Source organism: Coregonus clupeaformis, unplaced genomic scaffold, assembly GCF_020615455.1.
Source record: "Coregonus clupeaformis isolate EN_2021a unplaced genomic scaffold, ASM2061545v1 scaf0912, whole genome shotgun sequence".
NCBI lineage: Eukaryota > Metazoa > Chordata > Actinopteri > Salmoniformes > Salmonidae > Coregonus > Coregonus clupeaformis.
The window spans coordinates 1-13,486 of record NW_025534366.1 but is presented as its reverse complement, the minus strand read 5'-3'; the positions used below and the strand labels follow the sequence as shown (position 1 = coordinate 13,486).

At 46.2% G+C, this 13,486-nt stretch overlaps 1 long non-coding RNA gene across 5 annotated transcripts; it reads left to right on the top strand.

Moving 5' to 3' along the window:
• Window positions 1-978: 978 nt before the first annotated feature.
• Window positions 979-13,166, top strand: LOC121546829. Of its 5 annotated transcripts, XR_006659193.1 has the most exons (6): window positions 982-1,048; window positions 1,423-1,440; window positions 1,723-1,810; window positions 2,054-2,142; window positions 2,271-2,375; window positions 13,126-13,166. It is a non-coding gene; the product is annotated as an uncharacterized LOC121546829 (long non-coding RNA). The 5 variants fall into 5 exon arrangements; XR_005996430.2 differs by lacking the exon at window positions 13,126-13,166 and having other exon boundaries at window positions 2,271-2,450; XR_005996432.2 differs by lacking the exon at window positions 13,126-13,166 and having other exon boundaries at window positions 988-1,070; window positions 2,271-2,450.
• The last annotated feature ends 320 nt before the right edge of the window (window positions 13,167-13,486 follow it).

The window sequence follows — 13,486 nt, the reverse complement described above, 5'->3', positions numbered from 1 at the left end:
AGTAGAGGGAGAGAGAAAAGGATACAAAGTAGTGGTCGGAGACATGGAGGGGAGTTGCAGTGAGATTAGTAGAAGAACAGCATCTAGTAAAGATGAGGTCAAGCGTATTGCCTGCCTTGTGAGTAGGGGGGGACGGTGAGAGGGTGAGGTCAAAAGAGGAGAGGAGTGGAAAGAAGGAGGCAGAGAGAAATGAGTCAAATGTAGACGTAGGGAGGTTGAAATCCCCCAGAACTGTGAGGGGTGAGCCATCCTCAGGAAAGGAACTTATCAAGGCGTCAAGCTCATTGATGAACTCTCCAAGGGAACCTGGAGGGCGATAGATGACAAGGATATTAAGCTTAAATGGGCTAGTGACTGTGACAGCATGGAAGACAACTGAGAACTCGAAAAAAACGAGCTCCAACTTGGATAAATAGTTTTGAACGGTGATCCCACTCGGAATTCCATGTCGGGAACTCAGGCCTCTTTCTAGAGCGCAGACTTTGCATTTTAGCAGACGCTCTTATCCAAAGCGACTTACAGTTAGTGAGTGCATATTTTTATTTTTTCATACTGTCCCCCCGTGGGATTTGAACCCACAACCCTGGCGTTGCAAGCGCCATGCTCTACCAACTGAGCTACACGGGGCCCATAGCTACACTTTGCGGCCTGAAGATCACTGACGTCATGATTTGACCTCGTATTTTTCCGAGTTCCCAGATGTCTTGAAAGCACAATAAGATAAAGTACATTATGGTTTTGATCCTCTCGAACACGTGCATACATGGACCTGTGTGTCAAGATTTTGATTGTATTACTTAATTAGCCTTTTTTTCTTATTTGTTTTGATTTTATCACTTAATTTGATTGTATGACCCCTTTTTTATATATAAAAAGGGCAAATGAAGTCATACAATCAAAATCTAACACGAGTTCATAAACAACGCCATAAATCGTTGTACATGTCGCAAACCAAAATATTGAACTACTGTGCGTGCGTTACCGTTTCCATGGTAACTTGGAAGCGAAAAGAGTTGACGGCTGATAGATATCCCACCAAGAGAAGATGGTGAGCAGTTTTCAAACAAATGGTAGCTACTTTATTATGTAGCTAGTGAGTAAGAAAATAAATATCTGGTTAGGTTGTTAAGATATTAAGTAGCTAGATACAGCTAGTTGCATAAGTACTTGCTCTGGCAAGTAACAAACTGGCTACATAGCTAGTTAGCTAACTCTGGTTTAGCTAGCTAAGTAATCTAGCTAACGTTAGCTAGCTAGCAAGCAAGTCACTGCAAATCAGCTTTCTCTTTACTGCAAGTGCTACTGCAATTATGATGCTGCTGCAAGTCTGTATTTTTCTCTTTTGTTTCTTTCAGCATTATCTTGCTACAGCTAAATACTATATCCCCTAACTTTCTATTCTGTATGTTCTCTCCTTGTTAGCCACCCAAGGATGCAAAGGTGACTCTGTTAACTACTGTTATGAATAGCATAATATCGATTCATGAGAGATATAACATGCTAGACCTAGTAGATATAGCTAGCTAAATTGAATATAATAGCATGTTCTCAATTTCTCCCCAGAATCTCTGAGTCTAAGTTCTTTAGATAGCTATGTTCTTTACCTTCACACTCAACTTTTGTAATGCACACAACTTGCAATAATTCATTAGTTTGCAAATGTGTCTATGATCACAATTGATTACATTTGTTCATTAAGTTGAATTGTTGATTTGGTTCAAGTCTGCCCAAAAGAAAGGAGGCAAGCTCAGTAAGGCTGGAAAAGAGCAACTTCAGAAAGAGGAGGATGAGAGAAGACAAAAGGAAGAGGGTACTGTCATTTCTCGTTATCATTCAATCCATGACAAAACCTTTGTTGTATGCTAATGGTTGTATGTCTGTGTGTGCATTTGTACCGTTTGATCTGTGCTATTGAACTGCCATTTGTATTATGAGATGCTTCAATAGTATGCACAGTGATACATCAGTAAGACATCAGATACATTCATGGGGCTACTTCAATAGCATGTACTGTATGTTTGACCCATGACTCCTTTCCACCTCTGCTGTGTAGAGGCTTGACTCCTGGCTGAGAAAGAGGAGCAGGGGAGGCTGGAGAGAGAGAGGAAGGAGCAGGAGGAGCATCAGAGACTGGAGCTAAAGGTGTTACCATCACTGACCTTTATCATTCATGGTTATCGCTGTGTTTGTGTACGGAGAGGGCTCTTGAAGTTAAACCTGTCCATAATGTCCTAATGAAAATAGTGATCATTGCTTGCTTTCTGTGACAGGACAAAGATCGCAGAGAGGACAAGCTGAACGAACTGCGTCATCTACTGGAAGAGAAACAGACTGCAGTCACCAAGTGGGAGACTGAGTCCAGAGAAAAAGCCAAGGTGTGTGATTGTTCTAAAGCTCTGGCCTGCATAATGATGTAGTAAACAACATCGCTCTGCGTGGGAACTTTTGGTGGGGGGAAGTAGCCTTTATAAGTCTCCATGGTGGGTAAAGACCATCACTTCGTTGTCTTGTTGGGAATAGTAATAATTTGTGACAGTACGCATTGTATTAGTCTAACGGTTGTTTTTAATTTAGTTTCTCACATTAAACAGACATTTGAGAAGGATTTGAGAAGCGAATTGCTTGCAGTTGTACCTATGACACACAGACACACTAAAGCTGTACAGTGTAGTTAGAAAAGTCAATTTACATTATTTGCAGATGTGTTCCCTTTTATTTACAAATCGAAAAATGTAACATTTGAAATGAATGTGGCAGAACAGTTAAGCCAAGAGTTCCTGTGGGAGTCTTCTCCTTCAGTCTTTTTGCCTCCTATGCCTCGTTTCCTATTAGATGGGATTTTCCCAATGCCAAGTTCACCTGAGACAGCCGCTATCCAGTGTCATGTGTTGCTGAATTACAGATCTCGCTATCCCAATGTTGCTGCTGTCCATGGTGCTGAAATATCCAATCTCGGCTATTTGCATACATAGGACCATCCACACTTGACACCACACACACAAGTTAATGCTAATATCACACACACTTTTGAACATTGCACAACCTGCAACAAGACACTGAAACAGCACTTAATTTCCAAGTTTGTTTGTTTCTGAATAAAGATGCAAAGAATGAAATCAATGTGTGGAAGGAGATTGGACAATGTATAGGCATTCCCTATAGCTGTATTTGACTGGAGCATGATCAGATTGCTTTGTTTCAGCCAGAATGGAAATTTGGTCTGAGAAACTATGCCCATTATAGCATGACTATTTCAGACAGAATTCACTTAATATTGTCTGTAAAAATATAAATAAGGCAATGTTTATATGACCCCCTTTCAAACATTCACATATTTATCATTTTCTTGCAGATATACAGTGCATTCAGAAAGTATTCATACCCCTTAACTTATTCCACATGTTGTTTTCTTACAGCCTGAATTCAAAATGGATTCAATTATAATATTTTCTCTCACGCAGCTACATACAATACCCCATAATTGTGACACTCTGGCTCCGGGACTTTTATATTTGAGCCAGGGTGTATTTGTTTTGTTGGGGTTTGGTTTGGTTATGTTGGGTTTTGGGTGTATTTCTTGTTTGCAGTTCTGTGGGGTTCTTTTCTAGGTTTGGTCAATGACTCCCAATCGGAGGTAACGAGTGTCAGCTGTCGGCTCGTTATCTCTGATTGGGAGCCATATTTATTCTGATTGTTTTCCTGTGGGAATTGTGGGTTTTTGTTCCTTTTGGTCAGTGTACCGTAGGACTTCACATTCGTCATTTGTTTGTTGTTTTCGTGGTTGCTTTTATTTAAATAAAGTCATCATGTTCACTCCACGCGCTGCGTATTGGTCCGTTCCTCAGACGATCGTGACAGAAAAACCCACCATAAAAGGACCAAGCAGCGTGTCAAGCGGCAACAGGATTTATGGACGCCTATCAAGGATTCATGGACATGGGAGGAGATACTGGATGGAAAGGGTCCTTGGGCACAACCGGGAGAATATCGCCGCCCTCGTGAAGAGCTGAGGCAGCTAAAGCCGAGAGGAGGTGGTATGAGGAGGCAGCACGGAGTCAAGGCTGGAAGCCCCGTGGGTACTACCCAAAAATTTCTTGGGGGGCTAAAAGGGAGTGTGGCGAAGTCAGGTAGGAGACCTGCGCCTACTCCCTGGACTGACCGTGGAGAGCGAGTACGGGCAGACACCGTGTTACGCAGTAGAGCGCATGGTGTCTCCTGTACGCAGGCATAGCCCGGTTCGGTACATTCCAGCTCCACGTATCGGCCGGGCTAGATTGAGCATTGAGCCGGATGTCATGAAGCCGGCCCAACGCATCAGGCCACCAGTGCGTCTCCTCGGGCCGGCTTACATGGCACCAGCCTTACGCATGGTGTCCCCGGTTCGCCTACATAGCCCGGTGCGGGTTATTCCTCCTTCCCCGTACTGGTCGGGCGACGGGGAGTATACAACCAGGTAAGGTTGGGCAGGCTCAGTGCTCAAGGGAGCCAGTACGCCTGCACGGTCCGGTATTTCCGGCGCCACCTCCCCGCTCCAGTCCAGTACCACCAGTGCCTACACCACGCACCAAGCCTCCTGTGTGTCCCCAGAGTCCTGTGCGTTCTGTTGCTGCTCCGCACTAGCCCTGAGATGCGTGTCCTCAGCCCGGGACCACCAGTTCCGGCACCACGCACTAGGCCTTATGTGCGTTCCCAGGGTCCAGCATGCCCTGTTGCTTCTCCCCGCACTAGCCCCGAGATGCGTGTCCTCAGCCCGGTACCTCCAGTTCCGGCACCACGCCACCAGGCCTACGGTGCGCCTCTGACGGCCAGAGTCTGCCGTCTGCCCAACGGGGCCTGGAACTGCCCATCTGCCCAACGGCGCCTGAACTGCCCGTCTGCCCAACGGCGCGCCTGAACTGCCCGTCTGCCCAACGGCGCTTGAACTGCCCCGTCTGCCCAACGGCGCCTGAACTGCCTGTCTGCCCAACGCCGTCTGAACTGTCCGTCTGCCAAGCGCTGCATAAGCCGCCCGTCTGCCATGAGCCTTCAGAGCCGTCCGCCAGACCGAGCCGCTAGAGCCTTCCGCCAGACAGGATCAGCCAGAGCCTTCCGCCAGACAGGATCAGCCAGAGCCTTCCGCCAGACAGGAGCCGCTAGAGCCTTCCGCCAGACAGGATCAGCCAGAGCCTTCCGCCAGACAGGATCAGCCAGAGCCTTCCGCCAGACAGGATCAGCCAGATCCTTCAGCCAGCCATGAGCAGCCAGATCCGTCGGCCAGCCATGAGCAGCCAGATCCGTCGGCCAGCCATGAGCAGCCAGATCCGTCGGCCAGCCATGAGCAGCCAGATCCGTCGGCCAGCCATGAGCAGCCAGATCCGTCAGCCAGCCATGAGCAGCCAGATCCGTCGCCAGTCGCGAGCAGCCAGATCCGGCGGCCAGCCATGAGCAGCCAGATCCGTCGGCCAGCCATGAGCAGCCAGATCCGTAGCCAGCCATGAGCAGCCAGATCCGTCAGCCAGCCACGAGCAGCCAGATCCTTCAGCCTGCCATGAGCCGTCCAGCCAGGATCCGCCAGAGCCGCCAGCCAGGATCCGCCAGAGCCAGCCAGCCAGGATCCCCATTGAGTCCGGTGCTGTCCCTTAGCCCGGTGCTGCCCCTTATCCTGGTGCTGCCTCTTAGTCCGGTACTGCCCCTTAGTCCGGTGCTGCCCCTTAGTCCGGTGCTGCCCGTTAATCCGGTGCCGCCCCTTAATCCAGTGGGGTTTAGTTGGGGGGTGGTCATATGGAGGAGGCTACGGAAGCGGATAGTGACTAAGGTGGGGTGGGGACCACGACCAGGGCCAGCCGCCACCGTGGACAGACGCCCACCCAGACCCTCCCATAGAGTGTATCTGGTGCGCCCGGAGTTCGCACCTTTAGGGGTACTGTGACACTCTGGCTCCGGGACTTTTATATTTGAGCCAGGGTGTATTTGTTTTGTTGGGGTTTGGTTTGGTTATGTTGGGTTTTGGGTGTATTTCTTGTTTGCAGTTCTGTGGGGGTTCTTTTCTAGGTTTGGTCAATGACTCCCAATCGGGAGGTAGCGAGTGTCAGCTGTCGGCTCGTGTATCTCTGATTGGGAGCCATATTTATTCTGATTGTTTTCCTGTGGGAATTGTGGGTTTTTGTTCCTTTTGGTCAGTGTACCGTGGGACTTCACATTCGTCCATTTGTTTGTTGTTTTCGTGGTTGCTTTTATTTAAATAAAGTCATCATGTTCACTCCACGCGCTGCGTATTGGTCCGTTTCCTCAGACGATCGTGACAATAATGACAAAGTGAAAACACGTTTTTGAAATTTTTGCAAATGTATTGGAAATGAAATACAGAAATATCTCATTTACATAAGTATTCACACCCCTGAGTCGATTAAAGCTGTGTCTTTCTGGGTAAGTCTCCAAGAGCTTTGCACAACTGGATTGTAAAATATATGCAATATACATTATATAGACAGCCATTTTTTTTTTTTTTGCCATAAGTTTTCAAGCCGAATTAAGTCAAAACTGTAACTAAGCCACTCAGGAACATTCAATGTCATCTTGGTAAGCAACTCCAGTGAATATTTGGCCTTGTGTTTTAGGTTATTGTCCTGCTGAAGAGGGAATTTGTCTCCCAGTGTCTGTTGGAAAGCAGACTGAACCAGGTTTTCCTCTAGGATTCTGACTGTACTTAGCTCTATTCCGTTTCTTTTTATCCTAAAAAGTCTCTAGTCCTCTGCCAATGACATGCATACCCATAACATGATGCAGCCACCACCATGCTTGGAAATATGAAGAGTGGTACTCAGTGATGTGTTGTGTTGGATTTGCCCCAAACATTACACTTCTTTATTCAGGACATAAAGTTAATTTCTTTGCCACATTATTTGCAGTTTTACTTTAGTGCCTTATTGCAAACACAATGCATGTACAGGTTTCCTTCTTTTACATTTACATTTTAGTCATTTAGCAGACGCTCTTATCCAGAGCGACTTACAGTTAGTGAGTGCATACTGTGACGACCCTCCCACTCTGTCTGCCGTATTCTCTCTTTGCTCTTGTTTCCTTATTAGGATGCCGGTGGGGAGTTGGGAGGGTGCGTCAGCTACATGGGAAACACCTGGGCCGGGTGTGTCCCAGCATAAATGGACCTCTTCCACATTCATGAAGGAGACTCTCTCCCGGCAGATACTTTGACTTTGGTTGTGGTATTTTTGGTGGTCTTTTTGGTTGTTTGCTTTGGCACCTCTCAACACTTTTCCATATTACATTTATGCAAGCAAACACTCACTTACACTACTGATTACACACCCCATTGTTATTTGAGTTAGTTTACTTTAGTTAATAAATATATACTTTAAGTATTCCTTGTCTCCACGTGTCTCCCTTTTGTTACGAACTTGAGCCGGTTCGTGACAAGTGGGGGCTCGTCCGGGATCTTGAACTGGTTGTGTTTGGGAGAACGTGGAGTTAATGTTCAATTCTGTAGGTTTTTTTTGTGTAAATGTTGTTAGTTTGTTTGAGTTTGATAGGCCCAGTATTGGTTTTCTTTTGGGTTGTGTACTGCGTTGGAGAGAGTACATTGGCTAGTTTCAGTCCCTGCCCAGCCTGGAAACTCTTGCTCTACTCGCTGTTGGGGCATCGGTCTGAGGAGGTGAGTACAATCGGCTGTGTACCTCAGTGGGAGATTGGGTAGGGTAGTGACATTTTCTACCCGGAGCTATAGCTTTTTCCCCTGATAGGCTTAGTGACGTGTTTTGTTTTGGGATACGTTGGGCATGGTTAAATGTTTGTTATTTTTGTGTGGTGTCTGTGGACTGAGCAGTTGTCTCGGGGGCACATCCGTGGCTTGGTGGAATCTACCAGCGTGCTGGGGGTTTAATTCCTTGCCAGCGGGCTACAGTGCGTAATTACCCACCGCGAATCCACACGAAGACTAGGGTTGAGTTATTGTAGGTTATGGGGAAGCTCCATATCCCAGCTCTCTTCTGTGGTGCTCGTGTGATTGTCATTTCTCTTGTGTCTGGTGTGCTCAGCAGAGGGGTTGAGCAAGATTATTATGATATATATATATATATTTTTTTCTTCCTGATTATGGCGTCTAATGTAGACGAGTTCATTCGCTTTCCATCAGAAGAACTGTTAGAATTATGTACTAAAGAACAGCTGTTGAAGGTTGCTGAACACTACAAGGTTGAAATTAGTGATAAACGCCTAAAAAATTCTATTAGGTTAATATTGAAGGCCAATTTGATGGAGAGTGGTATTCTGGATGTTACCACTGGGGCAGCCTCTGCTGAGGACACGTTGTCTCCCCGATATGTTACAATGACCGCTCCATCGGTTAGTCATAGTAGTCTTCTTTTTGAACAGCAGAAAGAACTGCTTCTGTTACAGCTGGAGCATGAACAAGCTAAAATGGAGCATGAACGAAATGGACAAAGAGCTAAAATGGAGCATGATCGTGTAAAATATGAAAGGGAATTGGAATTTAAACAGGATATGGAGCATGCTAAAATCAAGCTGCAACAAGAGCGACTAGAGTTGGTTAGGGAAGGAAAGCTCTCAGGGAGAGTTTGCTCTGGGAAGGTGACCCAGAGTTACCTAGGGGTCGTTCCTCTTTTGGTCGTAATCCAGACACATTTGATATTGTTGGGAATTTACGGTTGTTGCCCCAGTTTAATGAAAAGGACCCGGAGACATTCTTTTCGTTGTTTGAAGCGTGTTGCTGACGCTAGGAGTTGGCCTGATTCTGATCGCACTTTGATGTTGCAGTGTGTGCTGACTGGTAAAGCGCAAGAAGCATATTCAGCTCTTAGTGTAGCAGACCGTGTTAGTTATGAGAAGGTTAAAACGGCTGTGTTACAGAGTTATGAATTGGTCCCTGAGGCTTACCGCACGATTTAGAACTTTAAAAAGGGATGATCAGCAGACTCATGTTGAGTTTGCGCCGAATATTATCTTCACAGTTCAATCGCTGGTGTTCTGCCTCTGCAGTTATGACTTTCCAAGGGCTGTGTGATCTGATTATGTTAGAACAATTTAAGGACACAATCCCTGATCGTATAGCGACGTTACATTAACGAACGAAAAATAAAGACTGTCGCTGAAGCTGCGGTTTTGGCAGATGAATATGTGTTGACTCACAAATGTTTTGCAGAACCCCGTATTCGGAGTGAGTGGGGGCGTTCGCAGAGATTTGGGCCTCGCTTCCCGAGATACTTGGGTTCCCGGCAGAGTTTCATTCAACTAGAGTTGAGCCTGATACCCGTGTGGTAAAACTGACGTTGGTCAAGAGTGTCACTACCGTCAAGAATTAGGTCATTGGAAAAATGAATGTCCGATTCTTAGGTCTAGGGTAAATTCAGTACAGGTGCTTATGGTAAATCGAGGCCTGCAGCGTTAGGCAGCGCCTGTTCCACATCAGTTCACTCCTGACGCATTGTCTCATGCCCAGAGCCAGGTGAAAGGTTATATTGATCCCGACTATTTCAACTTTTCGTTACGGAAGGTTTTGTGTCTATGGTAGGAAGTAAGAACCTAGTGCCAGTAAAGATCCTAAGAGACACAGGTGCCTCTGAATCATTTGTGTTTGAATCTGTGTTACCCTTCTCTGCGGAGACTGATTCGGGGAATAGTGTTCTAATTAGGGGAATAGGTTTGAACACTCTGTCAGTTCCATTGCATAAACTGATGTTGGATTGTGGACTGGTGAGGTTGTTGTGGGGGTGCGTCCTTCATTGCCTATTGACGTGATCCTTGGGAAATAACTTGGCTGGGGAGCGTGTGTGGCCTATCGCGTTTCCATCTTTAGTGGTTTCCACTAAGCCGTCAATTGTAGGGATTCCTGATGAGAGTGTGCAGAATTTCCCAGAGGTGTTTTCTGCGTGTGCAGTGACGCGTTCTATGATCCATGACGACCTGGTCATGGAGCTGGCTAACGAGAATACCACAAAGAAGTCTGTTACTGTTTTCCCTGTTATCCCGTTATCTATATCCCGGCTCCGATTTAATCGAGGCGCAACGGACTGACCCTACATTAGAAGAGTTGCGGGACCAAATTGTGCCTGTGGAACAGTTGGGAGATGACGCACAGGGCTATTTTCTACAAGAAGAGGTCCTGATGAGAAAGTGGATGTCTCATGGTAGTTGTTTTCTGGGGAGGCGATTAGTCAGGTGGTGGTACCAGTTAAGCCGTGAGTTGGTGCTAACAACTTCTCACAATGACGTTGCTGGGCATATGGGTGTGAGAAAAACCTACAATCGTATATTACGACATTTCTTTTGGCCAAGATTAAAGAGGGATGTTTCTGATTTCATCAAAACTTGTCACACCTGTCAATTAACTGGTAAACCTAATCAAGCTATTAAGCCGGGTACCACTGTTCCCTATTCCTGTACTCAGTAAACCCTTTTGAGTATTTGATTATTGATTGTGTTGGTCCTCTGCCTCGTTCTAGAAAGGGTAGTCATTATTTGTTGACTGTGATGTGTCAGACCACTAGGTTTCCTGCTGCCTATCCTCTCCGGTCTATCACGACTAAGGCTGTGTTAAAAGCTTTGACTCAGTTTCTCTCACTGTTTGGAATCCCTAAGGTCATTCAAAGTGATCAAGGATCTAATTTCACCTCTAATCTCTTTGGTCAGGTTCTCCAACAACTCCATATTAAACACAATCTTGTCTAGCGCCTATCATGCCCAAAGTCAAGGAGCACTGGAACGTTTCCATCAAACACTTAAGTCTTTGTTGAGAGCTTATTGTACTGAGATGGAAAAGGATTGGGAGGAGGGGTTGCCTTGGTTATTGTTAGCTGCTAGGAGGTTTCACAGGAGAGCACGGGTTTTAGCCCAAATGACCTAGTGTTTGGACATCGGGTGCGTGGGCTTTATCTGTTCTCCAGGATGACTGGAAGTCTCGAGCCTCTCAGTCCCTGTTATCATATGTGGGTGATTTTCAGCGACGCTTGTATGCCGCTGGTGAAATGGCTAAAGAGAAGCTATCATCTTCACAGGACAGGATGAAGAGCATATATGATCGCCGAGCTGAGCCTCGTCAGTTTAGTCCAGGTGATCAGGTTCTGGCTCTGCTGCCAATTGTTGGTTCTCCTTTTCAAGCCAAGTTTCAAGGTCCATATACAGTGGTGCGCCAGTACACTGAGCAAAATTATCTAGTTGCCACTCCAGAACGGAGGAAAGCACACCAACTGTGCCATGTAAATTTGTTAAAACCTATTATGCACGTTCCTCTGAGACTGAACAGTGGGAGTCTACAGAGGACGGTAAGGCTGTTCTTTTGGCTGATACTGTTTATTCCAAGAGTTCTGGTCATGCTAGGTCTGTGCAGGAGCAGGAAGATGTTTCCTGGTCCCGACGATTGCATACTGCAGGGTAGATTGAAAAATTCAGAGACACTGGAGATTTTAGATAGCCTTCTTACTCATCTACCTGTTGATGGGCGGAAAGAGATAGTTGGTTTGATTCGAGATTTCCAGGGTTGTTTTCTGATACACCTACACGTACAAACTTAATAGAACATGATATTGACATTGGAGATGCTGACCCCATTCGCCAACGGTTCTATAGAGTTTCTTCAGAGAAACTGCGTTGTCTGGATGCTGAGGTCCGGTACATGCTGGAGAGTAAAATAGCAGAGCCTTCTTTCTCCAGTTGGGCTTCTCCCTGTATCTTGGTCAGTAAATCGGATGGAACAAATAGATTTTCGTACGGACTACCGTAAGTGTAAACGATGTCACTAAGCCGGATTCATTTCCTCTTCCTCGGATGGAGGACTGCGTTGATCAAGTCGGGCGCAGCTAAGTTTGTGAGCAAATTTGACCTGTTAAAGGGCTATTGGCAGGTGCCACTGACGAGTAGGGCACGTGAAATCTCTGCCTTTATTACACCTTTTGGTCTGTACTCGTATTCGGTTATGAGTTTCGGACTGCGTAATGCGCCTGCCACTTTTCAGCCGACTTATGAACAGGGTTGTCTCTGGTCTGGCCGGGTGCGCTGTTTATCTGGACGATGTAGTGATATATGCAGATACTTGGGAGGAACATCTGTCCCGTATTCAAGCCTTGTTTGGACGTCTGGCTGCGGGTCGCCTCACGATAAATTTGGCTAAATGTGAGTTTGCTCAGGCGACTGTTACATACCTTGGAAAGGTGGTTGGGCAGGGTGAAGTGCGTCCTGTTCAGGCTAAAGTGGTAGCTATTGATGCTTTTCCACTACCAGCTACTAAAAAGGAACTGATGCGTTTCTTGGGAATGATTGGGTATTATCGTGGTTTTTGTAGGAACTTCTCTACTGTGGTCGCTCCCTTGACAGATTTGCTGAAAGCTAAGGCTGTGTACGTATGGTCTTCTCATTGTCAACAGGCTTTCGAAGATGCAAAGAGGTTGCTTACTTCAACTCCGTTACTGGCTGCTCCTCGTGTGGATTTGTCATTTACCTTTCAGGTGGATGCTAGTCATGTGGGGGCGGGTGCAGTTTTGCTGCAAAGCAGATGTGGCTGGGGTTGAGAGGCCTGTTAGTTTCTTTTCCAAAAAGTTTAACCATTATCAGTTGAACTATTCGGTCATTGAAAAAGAAGCATTCGCACTTATATGGGGCGCTACAACACTTTGAAGTGTATGTTGGGTCGGGTGTAGTACCTATTGTGGTCTACACCGACCATAACCCTCTCACCTTTTTGAGGTCCATGAGGTGCCCTAATCAGAGGATAATGAGATGGTGTTTATTTTTACAATCCTTCCATCTAGATGTGCGGCACATCCGGGGGACTGATAACGTGATTGCTGATGCGCTCTCTCTCGTGCGCCCTGTTCATGAATATTGATGTGACCGACCATTGTTTGATTTTGTCATGTTCTATCTTTCCTGTTTGTCCCTTCCTAGTCTTGTGTTCTTCTTTCCTCTTAAAGGTTGCTTCCTGTGTAAAGGTTGCTGAGGTCTGGAGAGGAGGATGATGGGGGGCAAGTGGAGGTGTGAACATGTACAATTTGTCGGGTTGGGACGCAGGGGCTGGAACGTTGGTCCGGGGGTCCTTGTTGGTCCCCGGTCTTATGGGGGGTGTGTGACGACCCTCCCACTCTGTCTGCCGTATTCTCTCTTGCTCTGTTTCCTTATTAGGATGCCGGTGGGCGGAGTTGGGAGGGTCGTCAGCTACATGGGAAACACCTGGGCCGGGTTTGTCCCAGCATAAATGGACCTCTTCCACATTCATGAAGGAGACTCTCTCCAGGCAGATACTTTGACTTTGGTTGTGGTATTTTTGGTGGTCTTTTTGGTTGTTTGCTTTGGCACCTCTCAACACTTTTCCATATTACATTTATGCAAGCAAACACTCACTTACACTACTGATTACACACCCCATTGTTATTTGAGTTAGTTTACTTTAGTTAATAAATATATACTTTAAGTATTCCTTGTCTCCACGTGTCTCCCTTTTGTTACGAACTTGAGCCGGTTCGTGACAATACTCTGTCAATTA